The 24,875-nt window shown below is 45.3% G+C and overlaps 1 protein-coding gene across 2 annotated transcripts in view; it reads left to right on the top strand.

The window, feature by feature from the left end:
- Positions 1–24,875, top strand: part of LOC140735738 (zinc finger and BTB domain-containing protein 7B-like) — a 193,646-nt gene that overhangs the window by 88,342 nt on the left and 80,429 nt on the right. The window contains exon 3 of one of the 2 annotated variants that reach the window (XM_073061177.1): positions 16,799–16,946. The exons of the other annotated variant lie outside the window; for it this stretch is intronic. The gene's annotated coding sequence lies outside the window, so the exon portion shown is untranslated. The remainder of the gene's footprint in view (positions 1–16,798; positions 16,947–24,875) is intronic. 2 annotated transcript variants of the gene reach the window in all.

Raw genomic sequence — 24,875 nt, 5'->3', positions numbered from 1 at the left:
GAGGCTAAAAAGGTTAGCTGCCCGAACTTGCATGGAAATCTTTTAAGTGCCTCTCTTTCGTGAGTTATGCTATGTCGTTGCATGATGCAGCATATTACAGTACTCACTTAAAATGAGGAAGTCTTGCTCACCGATCAGTGGCGTTAACCGTTTGCAAAACCAGTTTCATTGCCACTGTAAAAAAAGTTGGACTACAAGTGCATGCATGGTCCTTCTACAGAGAGAATGGGCAAACTTGAATTTATGAAGAGTCCTTTGACAACCTTAGTGTATCTGAGGACTTCATGGTCAAGGTACTCTTTCCAAGTACAATTATAATTCCAGTGCCGGTATCTAGTGTCAAAAAGGAAAACAAGCCCCTTTAATGCCTTTATTAGTTGCTGCTAGTTTTATTTTGTTTTCTAAGAGATTAAGAGACTCTCCATTTGGTCAGTTGTTTCTTGTTGCTCTGTAAACAGGTTTACAAATAGGTGTTTTATTCTCCTGTATCCTGTCCTCTGGTCTGTTTTAAAGGTCAAACATCATCCCTGGATCATTTGCTTTTGCATTTTCTTGATTGATCTTTGCCCTAGTGCTCTGCTAACCCCTTCTTTCCCTGTTCAGAAGACTGTTTTCTTCACTCTCCCCTTTTGGTCAGTGCAGTTAAAGACTGAGTTGACCAACTGCATAACATCAACACTTCCTTGTTGTTCTCTGCTAAACTCCCTCAACGTTTTAGCAACTGCTTCTTCCCCTCTGCCATTAGATTTTTGAACAGTTCATGAACCCACGAAAACTACCTCACTATTTTGCTCTCGTTTTGCAGCACCATTGGATCCTGATGCTTTTGCAATGCAAAGGGTCTTTGGAAGTCAAGAATGAGGCATAAAAACTGTTGCTTACAGTCGTTTTATTAAGTGTTACAAGAGCAAAGAAGGAGAAATGTGCTGATGGAAACAAGGAAAAATGCAAACTAAAATGTAGTCGTGTCCTTCTCATAGCAGACTAAAGATAACAGAAATCCATTGAAAACTGTTAAGCAATAAAATAGCCAGATTTAGTAGTGTGACCACCTACTGAAACCATGAAGTTTCCAGAAAAATACAGGGACAATGCACCGCAATTGCTGGCAAATTCTCTCAATACCCCCATGTATATAGGTGATTATATAACAATACAAGCAAGCATAGGAAGGTTAAACTACAAGAACATTAACAACTCTATATCCTAATTCAGGACTTCTTAATTTTTATATTCCTTATTCTAACTTCTATATATTGTAATTGCTCAGTACTATTGCAGCAAAACAAGTTTCTGTAATACAAACAGAATATCAGTGATAATAAATCCGATTCTGATTGTCAATTGGCAAATTGGTTTCTTATTGCCATGTGTACCTTGTGCAGGGAAAAGCTTGACTTGCACATCCTCTGTACAAGGAAAATCTCTTTCCAGGGGGAGACTGAGGTCCTTTAACATCTGCCGGACAATGCTGAGGATGTTCTACGAGTCTGTGGTGGCCAGTGCTATCATGTTTGCTGTTGTGTGCTGGGGCAGCAGGTTGAGGGTAGCAGACACCAACAGAATCAACAAACTCGTTCGTAAGGCCAGTGATGTTGTGGGGGTGGAACTGGACTCTCTGACGGTGGTGTCTGAAAAGAGGATGCTGTCCAAGTTGCATGCCATCTTGGACAATGTCTCCCATCCACTCCATAATGTACTGGTTAGGCACAGGAGTACATTCAGCCAGAGACTCATTCCACCGAGATGTAACACTGAGCGTCATAGGAAGTCATTCCTGCCTGTGGCCATCAAACTTTACAACTCCTCCCTAGGAGTGTCAGACACCCTGAGCCAATAGCTGGTCCTGGACTAATTTCCACTTGGCATAATTTACTTATTATTATTTAATTATTTCTGGTTTTATATTGCTATATTTCTACACTATCTTGGTTGGTGCGACTGTAACGAAACCCAGTTTCCCTTGGGATCAATAAAGTATGTCTGTCTGTAAGAGAATGTAGCAATAAATGGGCGGTACAGTATGCAACGGTTAGCGTAATGCTATTACAGACCACCAATCACAGACCGAGTCCCGATTGCAGCTGTCTGTAAGGAGTTTCTGCGTTCTCCCGTGCCTGTGTAGGTTTCCTCTGGGTGCTGCAGTTTCCTCCAACGTTCCGGAGATGGGTCGGGATTTGTGAGTTGTGTCCATTCCGTGGCAACACTTGCAGGCTGTCCAGCACAATCCTCGTTGATTTGATTTGAATCAAATGATGCATTTCACTGCCTGTTTTGAAATCCGTGTGACAAATAAAGCTGATCCTTAAAGAGATATGGAGAGAGTGCAGTGCAGGCAGGCGGCAAGGACCATTGTGAGATCATAGTATGTATGACTCCATTCAATATCCTTAGAGCAGAATAATAGAAGCTGCCCTTGAGTCTGATGGTAGGTGCTTTTCGAACTTTTGTTGCTTCTGCCCAGCAGGAAGGGCAGAAGGAGATGATCTCCGGGGTGGGTTGGGGTCTTTGATTATGCTGACTGGTTTACTGAGACAGCAAGGAGTGTAAACAGAGTCCATGGCTCTTATCCACGACGCGCTGCCCTGTGCCACCAGCTCTCTGTGATCACAGGCAGAGCAGTTGCCGTGCCCAGCCATGATGCTGCCTTTACCATCTTTTTAATGGCCTGTTCCTCGTACACTCAGCGGCCACTTTATTAGGTACACCTGCTTGTTAAAGCAAATATCCAATCAGCCAATCATGTGGCAGCAACTCAATGCATAAAAGCATGCGGACATGGTCAAGAGGTTCTGTTGCTGTTCAGACCAAACATCAGAACGGGGAAGAAATGTGATCTAAGTGACTTCGACCGTGGAATGACTGTTGGTGCCAGACACGGTGGTTTGAGTAACTCAGAAACTGCCGATCTCCTGGGATTTTCATGCACAACGGTCTCTAGAGTTCACAGAGAATGGTGCGAGAAACAAATCATTCAGTGAGCAGCAGTTCTGTGGGTGAAAAAGCCTTATTAATGAGAGCGGTCAGAGGAGAATGGCCAGACTGGTTCAAGCTGACAGTAACTCAATTAACCATGTGTTACAACAATAGTACGCAGAGGAGTATCTCTAAATGCACAAGGTGTTGAACCTTGTAGTGGAGGTGACTGCAGTAGCAGTCCACAAGCGTACACTCAGATGCCTCTTTATTAAGTACAGGTGGTACTAATGGAGTGTAAGCCCAAGTCTGAATCAAAGACCAAGAAAGACGGTCTGCCTGGTGGTTATGTGCTGGCTGGGAGTGGGGAAAGGGGCTTGTTTTGTCGATTGTTGTATTCTGTGTTGTCCCATGGAGCATTGTGGACGTGCTACTTTGGTGCTGGAATGTGTGGCGATATTTGCAGGCTGCCCCCCCCTCCCCAACACTCCCTCGGATGTATTGGTTGTTAACACAAATGACACAGTTTCACTGTGGATTTCGATGTACGTGTGATAACTAAAACTTGAACCTTGAATCTTATCTGTCCAAGCTATTACAGAGAGTGACTTAAAAAAAAATTCCATCAAGGCCAGGAGTTTGGTGCAAGTGGGGTGAATATGTTGTTCTGCCACAATCGAGGGCTGAAACTGGAAAAGACTGACTGTCTCCACTTTTACATTCCTCCGAGGGGGCCTGGTGGTCTCTGCCGGCGCTGTTATAAACATGGCAATTCTGTGCAATCTCAGTCCTAATTACTCACCAGTCATCACTTCGGGGGGGGGGGGGGGGTAGCCTGCCCATCTCTAATCCATGTTTTTCCTGCAGACCCTGAAGTGCTCATTAACTAACGAAGCAAGTATGTCCCTCTGCTATCTGTGCACGTGCAAAAGATTTAACTGTTTATTCACCCGCTTCTTTATCCCCACAGTTGCTGTTAGTGGGAGCTTGCTACAGCTGCAACTACTCTGAAATATCTCTTTATTGCCTGTGAGGTGACTTGTATCTATATGTTCAAGATCATGTTTATTGTTATTCTTCATTACCCGAGTGTAGAGGAGAGCGAAATGATTGTTACTCCCGATCTGATGCAGCATAAAAAAAACCAAAATAAATGTAAAACTAAAATTGATCCTATTTTTTAAAAAAGCACTGTGTAGAAGTAACCATGTAGAATATACATACTAGTTTCTGCAGACGGATGGTATGTACATAAATCAGGAGCATCTGAACATACGGTGACTCTGGCAGGAAATGATGAAGTAAGTGACAAAGTGACTCTTGTCAAGATTGAACTCTTCTAGGGTAGCAGCAGGACAAGTGAAAGCAGGGTATTTCAGTGACTGTGTGTCAGTGTAGGTAAGAGGTGTGGGGTGTTGGTGTGAAGTGGCAGTGCACGGCTCGGGGGGTCACGGGTGATGAAGGGTGCCGAAGGGCTGTGGAGAGGAGTGGTTGCTGTCGATGTAGTGATGGCGGGGTGAAGGTTTGTGATCAGCCTGACGGCTTGGGGGGTGTGGGTGGGGAGAGGGGGAAGCCAGTTTTTGATTCTGGTGCACTGGCGTGGATGCAGTCTAGCCGCCTCCTCGATGGGAGTGAGGCAGCCAGTTCAGAAGCAGGGTGGGTGTGACCCTTCGTGATGTTACTGGCACCTTTCTGTACATGTCCTTGATGTCGGGTAGGCGGCTGAATGAATGTGTGTGTACTTATGGCAGTAGCCTTCCCTGCTGCAGCCACAGTACGGCAGTGGGGTGCAGACAGAAGCACCCTTTATACATTTATACAGACACAGACAGTGTGTATGATATTGTGTGAGTATAAAGATACTTCTCTCCTCTGCGCACTGCAGCAGGGACAGGTCAGATAGCCAGGTGTAAGTTTGTGAAGTCGTGATTACAGTGCGGGAGTGGAGGGGTTGAGGGAGGCAAGAGAAATCATCATTGAGAGCTGTATCTTTTGGGCACTTTACATTTGTCATTGTGACAACAGAAAGCCTCGGTTTGTAACCCACTTGTGATTTGCAGCCAGATATCTCGAGCCTCTAACTTCCACATCCTTGGAATGGGTTGGGCCAATAGTTTATCAGTTTCAACTTCTGCAATTACAGTGTCCGCAATTTCAGCTATAACTTCCCTCGTCATAAATGGTATCAGAACCTCTATTAAAAGTTTGGATATAAATAGGTCATTGAGTAGGCGGGAGTGAAGCTGCTAGTAGCAACTGTCTGCTATAGCAACCCAACTCTTCTGAATTAGAGGGGAAAAAATATTTTTAATGTTTCGCCAAAGAAGGAAATGCTGCCCTGGTTACCCACATGGAGCTCAGAGAGGGTTAAAAGCGGTTCTCTGAACTGCATGGGACGCGACCCTGGGGCGTGGGTGTAGCAGTCACACTGAGGTGGGGAGCGGTCTAGTCAAATTACTCAGAGAATTGCCAGACAGTCGAGAGAGAGAGAGAGGGGGGGGGGGGGAATTTAAAAAAAAGCTTGATTTGTAGAACTTCCAGTCCATTCTTCAACTTAAACAGGAAGGTAAGAAAAGATGCCAGTAATTTCAGTCACTGTCAGTGCGTGTTTGCAGCGCGGGGCAAGCTGGCCCTTCGACTGAAGTGTTGGTAAGGAAGCAGTCTAAAACTTCCAGCTTCTACGGGCAGGCAGTGGGTCTGGATCTGCAGAGCCATTTTGGAAGGTGTATGGCATTGTGCACCGCACGGGTAACCTGTCTGCAGTCGGGGAAGTTTGCTTCAGTTGTGCCAGAGCAAATAAATGTTGTAAGACCTTGTATTTTTCTTTGAGAGAGAGAGAGACTCTTCGGCTTGTGTGTTCCGTGTCTGAATTAGCCTTGGAAATGAGTGGATTTGCTTCCTTTGCTTGTCTAGCTGCCAAGGACTTCTACGGAACAGCAGAAGTGTCTGCAATTAAACTTTTAAAGTGCCCTGTGCTATATTCTGTCTTGTCCTGTCAAAAAAAAAAGAATTTGAGAAGTTGGGCTATTGTCATCTTGATTATTCCGATTGAAAACTGGGCCGGTCAAACCGGGAACCGTAGGGTAGGATCGATAGGATTGCTCAGAGAAGAGCCATTTTGTCCCCCAAAAAAACCCGCATTTTCCTTCCATATTGCGATGTCTGACTGTGTTTTTTTGGGAATGAGAGTCATTACTGAGTCTCCACCACCCTTGGTTGGCAGGGTGGGGTGAGTCTCTTCGCCTCGGAAAACAGAACGAAGCTGATCATTATGTCTAGATGACGATTCCCTTCTTCTTACCCCTGACGCCTGCCGGGGCGGGAGGTGGACTTTGGACTCTCTAAATTAATAGTTCGAAGATTTTCCGATTTGTAAGGGTGCTGGCTTGCTTGATTCTGGTGAAATGTGCCAAGGACTCGGGGTCCCTCAGTTCCTCCATAACCACTGAGTCATTTCAAGACCATGGCTTATATTGAATGACTGACTGCAGGCATAACTTTTAAAGTTAAGAGAATATGCTTGGCTCTGTATTTGCTTATTTATCATAACTGAAGGCAAGTTTGGCGGTTTCAGTATTGACTAATCTGCCATTTTGATCAGGTTTCAGTATCATATTTTTGTGGAATGGAAGGATGAAATATACTCAGCAGCCACTTTATCAGTTACCACTTGTAGCTAACAAAGTTGCCACTGAGTGAATGTCTGTGGTCTTCTGCTGCTGTGGCCCGTCCACTTCAAGGTTCGACGTGTTGTGCGTCCAGAGGTGCTCTTCTGCGCATGTAAATGCGAGGTTATTTGGGTTACTGTTGCCTTGCTGTCAGCATGAACCATGGCCATCCTCCTCAGATACTCTCATTAACAAGGTGTTTTCACCCACAGAACTGCTGTTTACTGGCTGTTTTTATTTATTGGACCATTGACACCGTTGTGTGTGAAAATCCCAGGAGATCAGCAGTTTGAGATACTCAAACCACCCTGTCTGGCACCAACTATCATTCCACAGTCACAGTCACTTAGATCACATTTCTTTCCCCATTCTGATGTTTGGTCTGAACAACTGAACCTCTTGACCATGTCTGCATGCTTTTATGCATTGAGTTGCTGCCACATAATTGACTGTTAGATATTTAAATTAACGTGCAACTGTAAAGTGCCCGCTGACTGTATAAAGTGACTGTCTGCCCAAAACGTTGTCTTTATTCCATTCTATAGATCCTGTCTGACCTGCTGAGTTCCTCCAGTGCGCGGGTGTGTTTGTTGATAAAGTTCAAAATATACATTTTCTTAAATAGAACTCCCAAAAAGTAATAGTGCATCTGAATGTCTTCAACCCCCGCCCCCTTCCATTATAGAGTTTTAGAAAATGGTGTCTTATGTGTGGTATGGTGTTACCAGGAGAAGTGTCCAGATGTTCTGTCAGGAATTACATTTTAGGGAGATTCTAGAAGGAGAGAGGGGCATAGAGGGTTTAGGGAGGGAGGGTCCGAGCTGGGGTCTGGGTAACTGAAGGTGCAGCAGTGGATAGTGGTGATAGAAATGGAAAGAGAGTAGTGCAGAGAGATCTCTCCAAGATATGGATAGGGTGGCATTTGTGTCACCGGTTCAGAGTTCTTTAGCAGAGGATAATGAATCTGTGGAATGCTGTGCCACAGAGCTGTGGAGGCCAAGACTGTGGGTATTTTAAAGTGAAAGTTGATAGTTTCCTGATTGGTCAGGGCATCAAAGGTTATGGTGAGAAGGCAGGTGCATGGGGCTGAATGGGATTCGGGATCAGCCATGATGGAATGGTGGAGCTGACTTGATGAGCTGAATGGCCGAATTCTGCTCCTAGGTCTTATGGTCTTAAACAGTACTGCTTTTCCATCCTTTGGAATTGGATCTGAACTTCATTGGGTAATTGCAAGAACAAGCATTAACCTGGAGTTGGAAGGGTTTGAAAAGATTTTGCAAGTGAACATTGACGATCAAAGGTACCTAACTAATTTTGCAGAAGGCAAAAATGGCTTGAGATTACCTCGGTTGGGGTGTGATTTAGCCTCTTGCTGTCAAGTTAGAAAAGGAATTCATCCAGAGTTCCTGTTGCTCTAAGGAGAAGCAGCCCTGGGTTCAGTTTCATTGAAGTGAAGGAAGCCTGTATTGTTAGTGAGAGCTCATGTCATTATGGAGGGAGAATGACACTTGCATGTGTACACCAGGGCTTATTTCTCCAAAAGTAAGCGAGTGTTCATTGTTTTGGATGAGGATTTGTTGGTAGGAACTGTAAATAGAAGAACTCAGTCAATGTGAATCGATGAAATGGGGCATTCTTGTTAACATGGATCTCAATAAACAATAACTTAATGGGGCATTCTTGTTAACATGGATCTCAATAAACAATAACTTAATAAACTCACCCCATATCTGGAAGTCAAGTTTGACTTTAATATCAGTAAAGTAATATTATGAATTCAATATAAAGGCAACAAGTCTTTCATTATCCCAAATTTCAGGCTTTTGCTTTGCTAAAACCCCAACTTCTTCAAATCCCAGTCATGCCGCAGTGTTTCTTCTATTTGTCTAGCCCCAGTGGCAATTGCCCATGATGATGACTAATTCCAACATGTTCCTCCTCTTCACAACTAGAAATATTAACCAAAAGAAACCATTCTCATTAACTAGAAAAGTTAACCAAAACATCCCATTTCTTGCATTACTAAAATGTTAACCAGAGAAGCCATCTAAAGCGAAATGCTGGCATAAAGTTCCATGTGTACTCCTCGAGGCCATGCTCTCTTCTCACTACCACCATCATGCAGGAGGCACGGAAACCTTAGGTCCCACACCAACCACCCAGTAATTACCCTTCAACCATCAGGCTCCTGAACTGGTGTAGAGTAACTTGAATAATAAATTTAACTCTAACTTTGAGGGATGGATGGGCTTCTTGTCTCAGTGGATTAGGATTGTGTTTAATTTTAAGATTAATGAGAAAGAATCTGCGTGGGAGTGGGAGAGCAGAAACTGTTGTAGAAATACTGATTATTATGGGGCCGGATTCAGGGAAGACTGTACAGTCAAAAGGGTCATCGTTCCCAGTGAAACACCTGAGCAAGAAGAATCTTGCCCTGGCTGGTCAGTGAGTCAGCTCTTGGTTCTCAACCAGTTTTAGCAGCCGACGTGTCCGGACACTGCATGATGGCAGGACTTTTGACTGAGGAAGATGTCGTAGCAGTCCTGAAGATGTCCTTGATCTCAAAGATCAAAGTAAATTTATTATCAAATTACATATATATCCCCATATACTACCCTGAGATTCATTTACTTGCAGGCATTGACAGGGAAAAGCAGATATAGTAGAACCAGTGAAAAACTACTCGAAGGACTCCTGTTAATAAAGGCTTGAACAAGTGCTTGTAAGTCTTGGATATTCAGATAACTTGATAATATAAACATTCACTTGTCACATGTATATTTCAGTGTTTCAACGTACATCTTTTGAGTCAATGACTCACACAGTCTGAAGATGTGCTAAGGCAGCCTGTAAGTGCAGCCAGGCTACAATTACAATTATTAGGTAACTCCTGTACCAAATTTAAATAAGTAAATAAATAAATGTGGCACAGGAGTTGCCTAATGAAGTGGCCACTGAGTGTTATGTTTTAGAGCTTTGACTGAGAGCTTTTGTAAACTGTCACATGTACCATGTAGAATTCTTTGAAGCAAGTGTTTGTTCGAATTGCCTCCAGGTTGGAATATAATAGCCACTGAACATGTCTGTTTTGGAACAGAGCACTTAAAATAATGTGTTGCTCCTAGGGACGTGCAGTTTTGCTCCTCACCAACTGCCCAGAAGTTTAACTGGGATGACATTTTGTGTTTCTGCTGCATCTTCTTTAATGCAGCAAAATATTGCCAAGATAGTTTCACAGGAGACAGGAGAATGAAGATGCTGAATCCAGAGCAATAAACAAGAGATTGGAGGAACACACAAGATGCTGGAAGAAGAGCCTCAACCATTCATTTCCCTTTTTGATGCTGCCTGACCTGCTGAGTTCCTCAGGCATCTTGTGGTATCTTCTGATGGAGGGGCTAATGCTCATGATGGAATCAGCGGAAAACTCTCGACAGATTATCTCTAGAAATTTGCTAGCGTCTTTGGTAACATACCAAACCTCCTCAAACTCCTAATAAATTTTTATACATTTCATTATCAGTGATAATATATCTGATTCTGATTCCTACAAAGCTTTGGAATCCTGCTAAAGACTGATCATGTCAACTGGCTGCATTACTGTCTGGTGTAAAGGCACCGCTCGCATGCACCGTATCGGAAAGAGTTGCAGAGACCAGCTCCATCGTGGGCACAACCCTCCCCACCAGCGAGGCCATCTTCAAAAGGTGATGCCTCTAGAAGACGTTATCCATCATTAAGGACTCGCACCATTTGAGACATGCCTTGTTACTACCATCGGGGAGGAAATACAGGAGCCTGAAGGCACGCATTCAGCATTTTAGAACAACTTCTACACCTCTGACATCAGATTTTGTCTATGAACATTATTTTGCTCCGTCTCTGCACTAGTTATTTCTTTAAATGTTTCTTCTTGTAATTTTTCAAATGTATCGCTCTGTACTGCTGCCACAAAACACAAATTCACGACACATCAGTGATAAAAACTGATTCTGATTTGCATACAAGTCATAAAACCTCTATATATTACAATGCAAATTTGATGGGCTCTTACAAATATAACTAAATTATGCAATTTCAAAGTAGTGTTCACAGGTTTGTAGATAGTTCAGAAACAGTGTTATAGTATTGTTTCTGTGTGATATGAAGAACGTTGTGCACTTCTAAAATTAGAAAAATAGATGACTGCAGCACAAGAGGGTCATCACCTGATCCTTCCTATCTGTGCTGGATCTTTTGCAATGAAATCTGAGACTTAAACCCACTGCCGCACTCTGTCCTCACAGCTCTGTTGCTTCACGAGTTTGCTCAGTTAAAGGATGCATGCTACTGAGTCCAAAGCCCTAGCCAGGGGAAGTTGGCATTTCCCCATCGATTCCTTCTTTTAAATGTCACCTCTCCATGGGAAAATGAGGTTTTCAGTGTCGGAAAGACTGGTATGTGAAATGAATGCAACTTAAATGTGTGTGCTTGAATGAATATAGATACGAGTCGGTCAGATTTTCTTAGTAAACTGCAACAAGATTCAGTCACCATTCGCTGGCAGATTCAACAATAAGACATAGAAGCAGAGTTGGGCTTACCACGTCTGCTCCGCCACTTCATCATAACTTATTTATTCTTCCTCTCAACCCCATTCTCCTGCCTCTCCCTGTAACCTTTGACATCCTGATTAATCAATCTCTGCTTTAAGTATACTCAGTGACTTGGCCTCCACAGCTGTCTGTGGCAATGCATTCCACAGTCCTTGTAATTTTGAGTAGATGGCTTGTAACTAGGTTTTCAGAAATAGAACGCATTATTCCTTTCCTTGATTCTGCAGATATTCAACAGATTCTCTTGAACCTCGGAGAGTCTGCTGGGGGTAGTTGAAGGCCCATTGTCAGTGTCCAAATCTGGTTCTGTTGGAGGCCGAAAATATGGACTGAGTTTTATTTTCTTAATATTTAGAGATACAACACAGTAACAGACCCTCCCCCACCCAACGAGCTCACCCACCCTGTCCAATTACAACCTTTACAGATACAACTCAGTAACAGACCCCCCCACCCACCCTGTCCAATTACACCCTTTACAGATACAACACAGTAACAGACCCTCCCCCACCCAACGAGCCCACCCACCCTGTCCAATTACACCCTTTACAGATACAAAACAGTAACAGACACTCCCACCCAACGAGCTCACACACCCTGTCCAATTACACCCTTTACAGATACAACACAGTAACAGACACTCCCACCCAACGAGTCCACCCACCCTGTCCAATTACACCCTTTACAGATACAACACAGTAACAGACCCCCCCACCCAACGAGTCCGCCCACCCTGTCCAATTACACCCTTTACAGATACAACACAGTAACAGACCCCCCCACCCACCCAACGAGCCCACCCTCCCTGTCCAATTACACCCTTTACAGATACAACACAGTAACAGACACTCCCCCCCACCCAACGAGCTCACCCACCCTGTCCAATTACACCCTTTACAGATACAACACAGTAACAGACCCTCCCCCCACCCAACGAGCTCACCCACCGTGGTCCAATTACACCCTTTACAGATACAACACAGTAACAGACCCTCCCCCCACCCAACGAGCTCACCCACCCTGTCCAATTACACCCTTTACAGATACAACACAGTAACAGACACTCCCACCCAACGAGTCCACCCACACTGTCCAATTACACCCTTTAAAGATACAACACAGTAACAGACCCCCCCCCACCAGCCCAACGAGCCCACCCACCCTGTCCAATTACACCCTTTACAGATAGAACACAGTAACAGTCCACCCCAGCCCAAAGGGATCACCCACCCTGTCCAATTACACCCTTTACAGATACAACACAGTAACAGACACTCCCACCCAACGAGCCCACCCACCCTGTCCAATTACACCCTTTACAGATACAACACAGTAACAGACCCTCCCCACCCAACGAGCCCACCCCCCCGGTCCAATTACACCCTTTACAGATACAACACAGTAACAGAACCCCCCACCCAATGAGCCCACCCACCCTGTCCAATTACACCCTTTACAGATACAACACTGTAACAGACCCTCACACCCAACGAGCCCACCCACCCTGTCCAATTACACCCTTTACAGATACAACACAGTAACAGACACTCCCCCCACCCAACGAGCCCACCCACCCTGTCCAATTACACCCTTTACAGATACAACACAGTAACAGTCCACCCCACCCAACGAGCTCACCCACCCTGTCCAATTACACCCCTTGCAGATACAACACAGTAACAGACCCCCCCACCCACCCAACGAGCCCACCCTCCCTGTCCAATTACACCCTTTACAGATACAACACAGTAACAAGCCCTCCCAGCCCAATAAACTCACCCACCCTGTCCAATTACACCCTTTACAGATACAACACAGTAACAGACCCCCCACCCAACGAGCCCACCCAACCTGTCCAATTACACCCTTTGCAGATACAACACAGTAACAGACCCTCCCAGCCCAATGAGCCCACCCACCATGTCCAATTACACCCTTTACAGATACAACACAGTAACAGACCCTCCCAGCCCAATGAACTCACCCACCCTGTCCAATTACACCCTTTACAGATACAACACAGTAACAGACCCTCCCCCCACCCAACGAGCCCACCCACCCTGTCCAATTACACCCTTTACAGAATCAACACAGTAACAGACCCCCCCACCCACCCAACGAGCCCACCCACCCTGTCCAATTACACCCTTTACAGATACAACACAGTAACAGACCCCCCCACCCACCCAACGAGCCCACCCTCCCTGTCCAATTACACCCTTTACAGATACAACACAGTAACAGACCCTACCCCCACCCAACGAGCCCACCCACCCTGTCCAATTACACCCTTTACAGATACAACACAGTAACAGACCCTCCCACCCAACGAGCTCACCCACCGTGTCCAATTACACCCTTTACAGATACAACACAGTAACAGACCCCCCCACCCAACGAGCCCACCCACCCTGTCCAATTACACCCTTTACAGATACAACACAGTAACAGACCCCCCCCACCCAACGAGCTCACCCACCGTGTCCAATTACACCCTTTACAGATACAACACAGTAACAGACCCTCCCACCCAACGAGCTCACCCACCCTGTCCAATTACACCCTTTACAGATACAACACAGTAACAGACCCCCCCCCAACGAGCTCACCCACCCTGTCCAATTACACCCTTTACAGATACAACACAATAACAGACCCTCTCCCCACCCAACGAGCTCACCCACCCTGTCCAATTACACCCTTTACAGATACAACACAATAACAGACCCTCCCCCCACCCAACGAGCTCACCCACCGTGTCCAATTACACCCTTAACAAATGCAACACAGTAACAGACACTCCCGGTACAATGAGCTCACCCTGTCCAATTACATCCATGTGACCAATTAACCTACTAACCTGTATGTCTTTGGGATGTGGGAGGAAACGGGAGCACCAGAGGAAACCCGTGTGGTCATGGGGTGAACGTACAAACTCCTTGCAGAGTTTGAATTGAATCTGGTCACGGCTGTTGTAAAGTGTTCCGCTACCATGCTGCCTTGGGGCTAGAGGACTGTTTGTGTGTTGGATGGGGGTGGGGAAAAGGGGCTTGTTTTTCTGTTGTTGTTTTATTGCTGCTTGTATTCTGTGTTGTTCTGCCGAGCGTTTTGGGCAAGGGAATGTGTGGCAACACTTGTGGGCTGCCCCCAGCACACCCTCAGGTGTGTTGGTTGTTGACACAAATGAAGCATTTCACCGCATGTTTCAATGATCATGTGATAAATGAACTTGAATCGTGAATGTGTGATTGTAGTGTGCATGAACTGATTGTTGTACACTTTTCCTATTTTGTTCAGTGAAACTGATGACAATCACCTACACCTCCAATGTGCATACTCTTTTGTTAACCACATTCTCTCTAAATGACTTTTATTTATTGCTAAACCAGCTTTGTGCTTCATTACAAAACTGAAGGGGGGGATTGTGTTGGGAGGGTGGAGAAGAAGTGACATGGTTCTGCCCCAGCATCATCTAGTTCTAGCCAAAGCTTGCCGCATCAAGGGCTTTTCATTTATGGAAACGTAGTGGGGAAGGTACCATATAGGCAGGTATTAGAATCTGAATGGGATTTATTAATCCTGACTTGTACTCAGTGGCCACTTTATTAGGTACCTCCTGTTCAAGTTCGATGTGTTTTGTGATCAGAGGTGTGCCTCTGCACACCACTGTGGTTATCTGAGTTACAATAGTCTGGCCATTTTCCTCTGACCTCTCTCATTACAAGGCACTCGCTAGATGATTTTTAGTTTTTCGTACTATTCTCTGTAAACTCGAGAGGATGTTGTGTGTGAAAATCCCAGGAGATGAGCAGTTTCTGAGACGCTCAAACTGCCCCGTCTGACACCAACACTTATTCCACGGTCAAAGTCACTTAGATCACATCTTTTCCCCATTCTGAGTTTTGGTCTGAACGACAACTGAGTCTTTTTACTGTGCCTGCATGCTTTTGTGCAATGAGTTGCTGCTGCCGCACGATTAGCTGATTGGATATTTGCATTAATGAGCAAATGTACAGGTGTACCTAATAAAGTGGCCACTGAGTGTGTACGAAGTGAAATTTGTTGCTTTCCAGCAGCAGAACAGTGTGAAGACATAAAATTGCAAAAATAAGTGCAAAAAAAAAGGAATAGCAGGGTAGTGTTCATGGGTTCACGGTCCATTCAGAAATCTTACATTGGGAGAAAATGCGAAGGTTGTAATCAACCTCGGAGAGATAAAGATTCCATTATAAGGGGGTGTGACAATTGCTTACCATCTCTCATTGAAGTAGGTATAAATATTTTGATGTATAGAGGCTTTAAATTTGCATTGGAATGGGCCTGCTTCCGCTGTAGCGAGAATCTAAAAGAAAAAATGTTAGCTTTACTTGTCATGTGCACATCAAAATATCAAATGTGCGTGTTTGAGAGAGTGAGAGAGAGAAAACAAGATTAAAGATTAGCTTTATTTGTGACATGTACATTTGCACATACAGTGAAATGCGTTATTTGTTTCAATGACCGAGGATTGTTCCTGGGACAGCCTGGACGTGTTACTGCACTTCTGGAGCCAACATAGCATGTCCACAACTTACTAACACTAACCCATACGTCTTTTGGAACGTGGGAGGAAGTGAACATGCTCAAGGGGAGAATGTACAAACTCTGTACAGACAGTGGCATTGAGCCCCCATTGGTGATCGTTGGCGCTGCATAGCGTTGTACTACGCTACCATCCACTTTGATGATTGTTTGTGTGTTGATGGTGCAAACTCCTTGAGGGGTACTGTCAGTCTCCAGAAGCCTCTGTCAAGCCATCTGCTCTTTGAAGAGTCCAGACAAGAAGTATTTATGTGCACAGTGGACACTTTATTAGATACACATGTACACCTGCTGGTTAATGCACATATCTAATCAGCCAATCATGTGGCAGCAGCTAAATGCATAAAAGCAATCAGACCTGGGCAAGAGGTTCAGTCTTTGTTCAGACCTGGGGAAGAAATGTGATTTAAGTGACTCTGATTGTGGAATGGTTGTTGGTGCCAGATGGGGTGGTTTGAGTATCCCAGAAAATGCTGAACTCCTGGGATTTTCACACACAGCAGCCTCTAGAGTTCACAGAGAATGGTGCGAAAAGCAAAACACATCTAGTCAGTGCAGTTTTGTGGGGGAGAAGGCCTTGTCACTGATAGAGATCTGAGGAGAATGGCCAGACTGGTTCAAGCTGACAGGAAGGTGACAAATACTCAAATAACCACGTGTTACAACAGTGGTGTGCAGAAGAACGTCACTGAATGCACAACATGTCGAAGCTTTAAGTGGATGGGTTACAACGGCAGAAGACCATGAATATACACCCAGTGACCACTTTATTAGGCACAGGAGGTATTTAATAAAGTTGACATGGTGTATCTATTTTCTGGCATTACTTTGACTTACTTTTGTGTACTATATGTGTTAAATTGCCTGTTACATCCGTTCATTGTCTAATCAGTTCACTCCTTAAGCAACAAACAATCTGCTGGAGGAACTCAGCGGGTCTTGCAGTATCTGTGGGAGGCAAGAAATTGTCGACGCTTCGAGTCGAAACTGCATCAGGATACTCTTGACGTCGACAATTTTTTTTTCCTCCCACAGATGCTGCTCGACCCGCTGAGTTCCTCCAGCAGATTGTTTGTTGCTCCAGATTCCAGCGCCTGCAGTCTCTAGATCACCCCATAAACCTGAAGGGATACGAACCTGGTGTGTGCTGCAAGGCCCTTGCCTGAATTTTCAGATACCGGAGGTGAGAGGGGTCTGTTGTAAAGGAGATGTGCGCTTTGTTTTCCACACAGTGTGTGGGACTGGAGCGGGCTGCCAGGGGTGGTGGTGGTCTTTTAGAAAGACATCTGAATGTGCAGGGAATGTAAGGATGAAGTTTGTAGAGTCAGAAGAGATTTAGTTTAATTTGGCATTGTGGCATCTATGGTCTATGGATTGCAATGCCTCCCACTGCATCCTGCCTACCTCAGACAGGCAAATCAAAAAAAAACATTGCAAGTTTTTCTGCTGACCTAGATGACATGAAGTTTGTTTTGCAGCAGTGCAAGGAATTAAAATTATTCAAGTTACCAAATAAATAGTGCAGTTAACAGAGTGTTCTTGAACTCTTTGGAAGTCTGGTGCGGGGAAAGAAGCTGTTCACTGGACTGTTGAGTGTGAATTTTCAGGGTCCTGTACCCTCCTCCCCAATGCTAGGAAAGAGAAGCAGGCTTGTCCCAGGTAATGAGGGTCCTTAGTGATAGAATCTGCCTCCTTCAGGAGTGTCTTATGGGGAAATGTTGAGCAAGCTAAGGCTTTCCTTTTTGGAGTGAAGAAGGACTTGAGGCAGCTTGTTAGCGGTGTGCAGGATTCTTGAGAGGCATTGATACAGTGGACAGTCATCGCCTTTTTTCCAGGACAGAAATGGCCAATGTGAGAGGGCAACCTTTTAAGATGATTGGAGAGGTATGGGGAGAGGGATGTCAGAGAGAGGTTTTTTATACAGAGCGTGGTGGATGCATGGAATGGACTGCCTGGGGTGGTGGTAGAGGCAGATACATTACGCACATTTAATCGATAGGCATGTGGACGAGAGAAAAATGGAGGACTGTGGAAAGGAAGTGTTAGATTGATATTGGAATAGGCTAAAAGGTCAGCTCAACCTTGTGGACCGTAAAGGCCTGTACTGTGCTTGTAGTGTTCTGTAATAATAATGATAATAACAATACCTTATCTATAGAGCACTGTTTGTACAGACGATGTAGTTCAAAGTGCTTTACAATGGGATAAAAGTATAAATATAAAAATAAAAGTCAAAAAGATGTTAGTTAAAAACTGGTGTTTAAAAATGTCAGCTGAGTCTGCATCCCTTATAGTTTAGGTATTGAATTCCACAGTTTAGGAGAATAGTTTTAAAAAAAACTGACTTGCCAATTATCTTTTGCGGGAGATGGTTTAACTTTTAGAGACCTGTGGAAGAAGACCTGAGAACTCAAGTGGGATTATATAGTGAAAACGTTGCACTGCGGTCCCAGACTGTCGGGAGTTTAAGTAAGAGAACTTTAAGGTGCAGGAAGCCGATGCAGAGTAGTTAGAATGGACTGGTTTTAGTTAGAAGTGTAGCAGTGGCATTCTGAATGAGCTGAAGTTTGTCAATAGATTGCTGTGTTCTAAATATATTGCCCTTCCTTCCACACTCCATCCTCTCAAAATCAAAAGTTCCTTGAGAAGCAGCCTGTCAGAACACAACAGCGTGCGTGCAGGGTCTGAACAGGTAAACAGAAGCTAGAAACCTCAGCTCTGAAGAAGGTTAGATTGCTTGTTGCCCAGATGCTGCCTAACCTGCTGAGTTGTCGCAGCACTTTCTGTTTTTATTGCAAAGAAATAAGACCCTGTGTCATGGCTGTTTCTGTCACCTTCATATTTGCTGATACTGCAAACTGTGAAAACCCATTACAATAGAACCTGGAAAAAATATTTATTTTTATTCATCTAAAGATACAGTGCAGAACAGGCCTGTCTGGTCCAGTGAGCCTCACTGCCCACCAGCCTCGGACTTATACATAGTTGGAAACCGGAGGAAACGCATGCGCGTATTTATTTTCCGACATAGCAGATCTCTGCCTTCTTGGTTTGGATCTTCAATTCTCTGTAAATCTCTCCTGCACAATCTTCGAGGCCTCGACATTCTTTGTGATGCACAGTAGCCTTGAAAGGAAGCCAGAGTAACAGGGTGTGTTTACCTAATATTGAAAGGAAAGAGGGGACGTAGAAAGGATTTTTCCAATGGTGGGAGTGTCTAGCCTCAAAATACAAGGGTGTCCCTTTAAAACAGATGAGGAATTTCTTTAACCAGAGGGTGGTGAATCTGTGGAATTCACTGCAACAGAAGGCTATGGAGGCCAAGTTGTTAGGCATATTTAGATTGATAGGTTCTTGATTAGTAAGGGAGTGAAAGGCTATGGGGGGAAGGCAGGAGACTTGGGTTGAAGGAAAATAAATCAGCCATGATCAAATGGTGGAACACATTTGGTGGATCAAATGGTTTAATTCTGTTCCTGTGTCCTATGGTCTTACTCAACTCAACAAAGGGAGCCTGTATGGCCTATCGCTGTGCCCTCAGGGTAGGCCTCTGGATATCTCTCTTTCGCGATGTTGGAGGATGTTACTGAGACGGTGTTTGTGGATTTGAACCATGGACGATAGAATTTTTTCAGACTTGGAGTTTTTATACTCTGTTTTTGCCCGTTCTCTCTTGTTTTATTTTTTTTCCACGGTTGGAAGAGGGATTTGGGGGCTGATATTTTATGAAGGGGGTCTGGGGGTCAGTGTTCTTGTGTTTTGTGCAGGGGAGGGGGTTTTGGGGGCTGATGTTTTATGAAGGGGGTCTGGGGGTCAGTGTTCTTGTGTTTTGTGCAGGGGAGGGGGTTTTGGGGGCTGATGTTTTATGAAGGGGGTCTGGGGGTCAGTGTTCTTGTGTTTTGTGCAGGGGAGGGAGTTTTGGGGGCTGATATTTTATGAAGGGGGTCTGGGGGTCAGTGTTCTTGTTGCGTTCTGTGCAGGGGAGGGGGTTTTGGGGGCTGATATTTTATGAAGGGGGTCTGGGGGGTCAGTGTTCTTGTTGTGTTCTGTGCAGGGGAGGGGGTTTTGGGGGCTGATATTTTATGAAGGGGGACTGGGGGGGTCAGTGTTCTTGTGTTTTGTGCAGGGGAGGGGGTTTTGGGGGCTGATATTTTATGAAGGGGGTCTGGGGGTCAGTGTTCTTGTTGCGTTCTGTGCAGGGGAGGGGGTTTTGGGGGCTGATATTTTATGAAGGGGGTCTGGGGGTCAGTGTTCTTGTGTTTTGTGCAGGGGAGGGGGTTTTGGGGGCTGATATTTTATGAAGGGGGTCTGGGGGGTCAGTGTTCTTGTTGCGTTCTGTGCAGGGGAGGGGGTTTTGGGGGCTGATATTTTATGAAGGGGGTCTGGGGGTCAGTGTTCTTGTGTTTTGTGCAGGGGAGGGGGTTTTGGGGGCTGATATTTTATGAAGGGGGTCTGGGGGGTCAGTGTTCTTGTTGCGTTCTGTGCAGGGGAGGGGGTTTTGGGGGCTGATATTTTATGAAGGGGGTCTGGGGGGTCAGTGTTCTTGTTGTGTTCTGTGCAGGGGAGGGGGTTTTGGGGGCTGATATTTTATGAAGGGGGTCTGGGGGGGTCAGTGTTCTTGTGTTTTGTGCAGGGGAGGGGGTTTTGGGGGCTGATGTTTTATGAAGGGGGTCTGGGGGTCAGTGTTCTTGTTGCGTTCTGTGCAGGGGAGGGGGTTTTGGGGGCTGATATTTTATGAAGGGGGTCTGGGGGGGTCAGTGTTCTTGTGTTTTGTGCAGGGGAGGGGGTTTTGGGGGCTGATGTTTTATGAAGGGGGTCTGGGGGTCAGTGTTCTTGTGTTTTGTGCAGGGGAGGGGGTTTTGGGGGCTGATGTTTTATGAAGGGGGTCTGGGGGTCAGTGTTCTTGTTGTGTTCTGTGCAGGGGAGGGGGTTTTGGGGGCTGATATTTTATGAAGGGGGTCTGGGGGGGTCAGTGTTCTTGTTGCGTTCTGTGCAGGGGAGGGGGTTTTGGGGGCTGATATTTTATGAAGGGGGTCTGGGGGGTCAGTGTTCTTGTGTTTTGTGCAGGGGAGGGGGTTTTGGGGGCTGATATTTTATGAAGGGGGTCTGGGGGGTCAGTGTTCTTGTTGCGTTCTGTGCAGGGGAGGGGGTTTTGGGGGCTGATATTTTATGAAGGGGGTCTAGGGGGTCAGTGTTCTTGTTGTGTTCTGTGCAGGGGAGGGGGTTTTGGGGGCTGATATTTTATGAAGGGGGTCTGGGGGTCAGTATTCTTGTTGCGTTCTGTGCAGGGGAGGGGGTTTTGGGGGCTGATATTTTATGAAGGGGGTCTAGGGGGTCAGTGTTCTTGTTGCGTTCTGTGCAGGGGAGGGGGTTTTGGGGGCTGGTGTTTTATGAAGGGGGTCTGGGGGGGTCAGTGTTCTTGTTGTGTTCTGTGCAGGGGAGGGGGTTTTGGGGGCTGATATTTTATGAAGGGGGTCTGGGGGGGTCAGTGTTCTTGTGTTTTGTGCAGGGGAGGGGGTTTTGGGGGCTGATATTTTATGAAGGGGGTCTGGGGGTCAGTGTTCTTGTGTTTTGTGCAGGGGAGGGGGTTTTGGGGGCTGATGTTTTATGAAGGGGGTCTGGGGGTCAGTGTTCTTGTGTTTTGTGCAGGGGAGGGGGGTTTTGGGGGCTGATGTTTTATGAAGGGGGTCTGGGGGGTCAGTGTTCTTGTGTTTTGTGCAGGGGAGGGGGTTTTGGGGGCTGATGTTTTATGAAGGGGGTCTGGGGGTCAGTGTTCTTGTGTTTTGTGCAGGGGAGGGGGTTTTGGGGGCTGATGTTTTATGAAGGGGGTCTGGGGGTCAGTGTTCTTGTGTTCTGTGCAGGGGAGGGGGTTTTGGGGGCTGATGTTTTATGAAGGGGGTCTGGGGGTCAGTGTTCTTGTGTTTTGTGCAGGGGAGGGGGTTTTGGGGGCTGATATTTTATGAAGGGGGTCTGGGGGGTCAGTGTTGTTGTTGCGTTTTGTGCAGGGGAGGGGGTTTTGGGGGGGTTGATGATCATGTTGCCCTTCTTGTTTGTGCGGGGGTGGGTGGGTTTGCTTTCTCTCTCTGAACGAGATGCTTTCCCTTTGTCATGTGGCTACCTGGAGGAGCAATCTCAGAGTTGTGTACCACATACCTACCTTGGAAATAAGTTAACCTGTGAACCAAGGCAGAATCTCACCAGAGTTGAATTTCGGACCAAATTTTGATAGCTGTGCAAGAAGTCAACTGTTAATTCCATATCCTGAGATAGTTTCTGTGAATAAAAGTTATTAAAATTAACGGGGAAGAAGTTGGTACGTGGAGTTAGATCTCAGATTGGTAATTGGTTTATTATTGTCACCTATGATGAGGTACAGGGAAAACCTTCATCCAGACAGATCATTCCACACTTCAGTACATCGGGGAGTAAAAAGGGAAACAGAATGGAGAATTGTTACAATTACAGAGGAAGTGATGCATAGGCAGGCAAGTAAGGTGCAAGGGTCATGACGAGGTTGATTGGGAGATCAGGAGTTCATCGTTTAGCGTATGAGACGTCTGTTCAAGAGTCTGATAACAGCAGGATAGAAGCTGTGGTACGTGTTCTTAAGCTTTTGTTTCTTCTGCCCAATAGGACAGGTAAGAAGTGAGAATGAACAGGTTGGAATGGGTCCATGATTATGTTGTCTTCTTTTCCAAGTCATGGGAAATGTAGACGGAGTTAATGGAGGAGGGGCTGGCTTTAGTTTTGGACCGAGTTCCTTACGGTTTTTGGGAAGAGCCGTACCAAGTTGTGATGCATCTGGGCAGCCTGCTTTTTTATGTTGCAGCTTTAAAAACTGATTTATTATTAAATGGTGGCAGTGGTCTGTCGTGTCCGACGATGACAGGAAACCTGTATGGGAGGGTTTTTAAAGTAGAAAAGCTGTTGCACTGGCAATTCCACTCCCTTGACCTCTGAAGCCTGGGTCTAGCAGTACGAGTAGTCGGCACAACTGGGGTCTTCCTGGTTGCCGTGGATGGCATCTGTGCTTTGTCATGTCCTTCGCTCTCCACAGAGCATTGCCGAACCACCTTCCTGGCCGTTGGATCTCATCTGCCCAGTCCGCCGGAGCTGGTTCCATATTTAGTGGTCTGAATGGCCTCGTGGTCCCATAGAGTGACCAGCACTTAGATTTGGGCTTAGCAGACTTTTTTTCCGCAGAGCAACAGTTTCAATTCGTGAATTTTCATGTCAGATAAGATTCAGATTTATTTATCAAGCATCAGTTTTATTCACCATACACGTTTACATGTATTAGGAATTTGCTGAGGTGTGTTGGTCAGGACACGACATGCAACAAAAATCAACAGCGTTCAACAATGATAAAGAATTATATAAAATAAAGTTAGAGGTTGAAGTATGGATGTGGAATTAAATGTGCAGAAATACATAAATACTAGCATATATTTACAATCGAAACAGCATTATAAAAAGTGGCTTAAAGTGTTTACAGTGCAGTGACTGGGGTAATAGAGGGGAGTGTGGGGGTCTAACTAGAATGGTTGATCAGATTAACTGTCTGGTAGAAGAAACTTTTAAGATGGTGTGAAGCTTTTGTTTTAATAGCAGCATAGCGCTTTCCTGAAGGGAACTCTTGGAAAAGGCAGTTTGCAGGGTGGGTAGTGTCCGCTATGATTTATTTTCCACTTGCTTCTTTGTCCTGGGCACATGCAAGTCCTGTAGTGATCGTACTATGAAATGCATCATTTATTGTACATTAACAACCAAGGTTGTGCTCATTATCAACCAGAGTAAAATGGCAATCAGTTACTCTAACAAAGTAAGATCCTATATGGTATGATCAGGGGATACGGCTTAACTGACCTGGATTGTACACACAGCGGAGGGGAAAGAAAGGGGTATTATTTGAGCCAGTTTAAAATGGTGTGGTAAGAGAAGGGAGAGAAATGAGATCGAACAGGTGATAATATAGAGTAGCGGTCAGTGCTATGCTTTATAGCGCCAGCTATGTCTTATTGAAGGTTCAATTCCTGCTACTGTCTGTAAGAAATTTGCAGATTCTTCCCATGATTGCTCCAGTTCCCTCTCATATTCCAAAGACATACGGTTAGGATGCACAATCTAAACAGATTGATGTAAATACAGTCAATCTATGTATGTAAACTATTGTATGTGCAGTATTGTGATTTTTATTATCATGTTCTTTATCTTATTGTGCTTTTTCCGGACTAACAATTATTGTGTTCTCCTTTACTGGAAATGACATTTAAACAATCTCGACTCTCGGTTAGAGAGCTGTGGGCATGCAGTGTTGGCACCAGAAGCGTGGTGACACTTGTAGGCTGCCCCCCAGCTCAATCCTTCGAATGTATTGGTCGTCGAAGCAAAAAACACCATTGGCTGTATGTCACTGTGTACACACGGCAAGCAAAGCTGATCTTTAATCGGAGTGTACTCTCCTTCACATTTAAAAACAACACTATTGAAAGAAGCAGAGTGTGATATATATTCAATCCGCGGCCTGGACTGAGAATGGTACGCTCGGAGTAGATATTGTGATCAAAAGAATAAGAGCTGACTTTCTACTTCTCCTGTGGCTTTCTGGATTACTGTAGTTCTTTTCAGTCTCAAAACCTTTTTTTATATGAATTTTCACTTTCTCTTGGTTTCTCTTAATTTCTTTCTCTCTGCTTAGATGGCACCCTGACATTCTTGGTCTCTGCTGCCTGAGTTGAACCCTGCTCCCTCACATGTTGCATTAGAATATCTCCTGTCAGGTCGTGCGTGGGGAAACGAAGGGACCACTGGTTTTGGACTGTTACCCCCTTGCTGCTTAATGGCCTGGTAGATCAGGGTGCGTGGCAATGGTGTGAGGAAGCGATGTGTAGTCAAAGCTGCCAATTGCATCACCGGCACGATTAAGGACATGTGTGCCTGAAAAGAACTGGTAACATCATGAAGGATCCCACCCAGCCTGCTTAAGGACTGTTTGATCTGCTTCTATCAGGGAGGAGGTTTCTTAGCATCCACGCAAGGACGATCAAACTCAAAAACAGTTACTTCCCCCAAGCAGTGAGGCTGATCAACACCTCCGCCCTCCAACCCACCC

Source organism: Hemitrygon akajei, chromosome 11 (assembly GCF_048418815.1).
Source record: "Hemitrygon akajei chromosome 11, sHemAka1.3, whole genome shotgun sequence".
Lineage (NCBI taxonomy): Eukaryota > Metazoa > Chordata > Chondrichthyes > Myliobatiformes > Dasyatidae > Hemitrygon > Hemitrygon akajei.
This window is presented reverse-complemented; position numbering and strand designations above follow the sequence as displayed.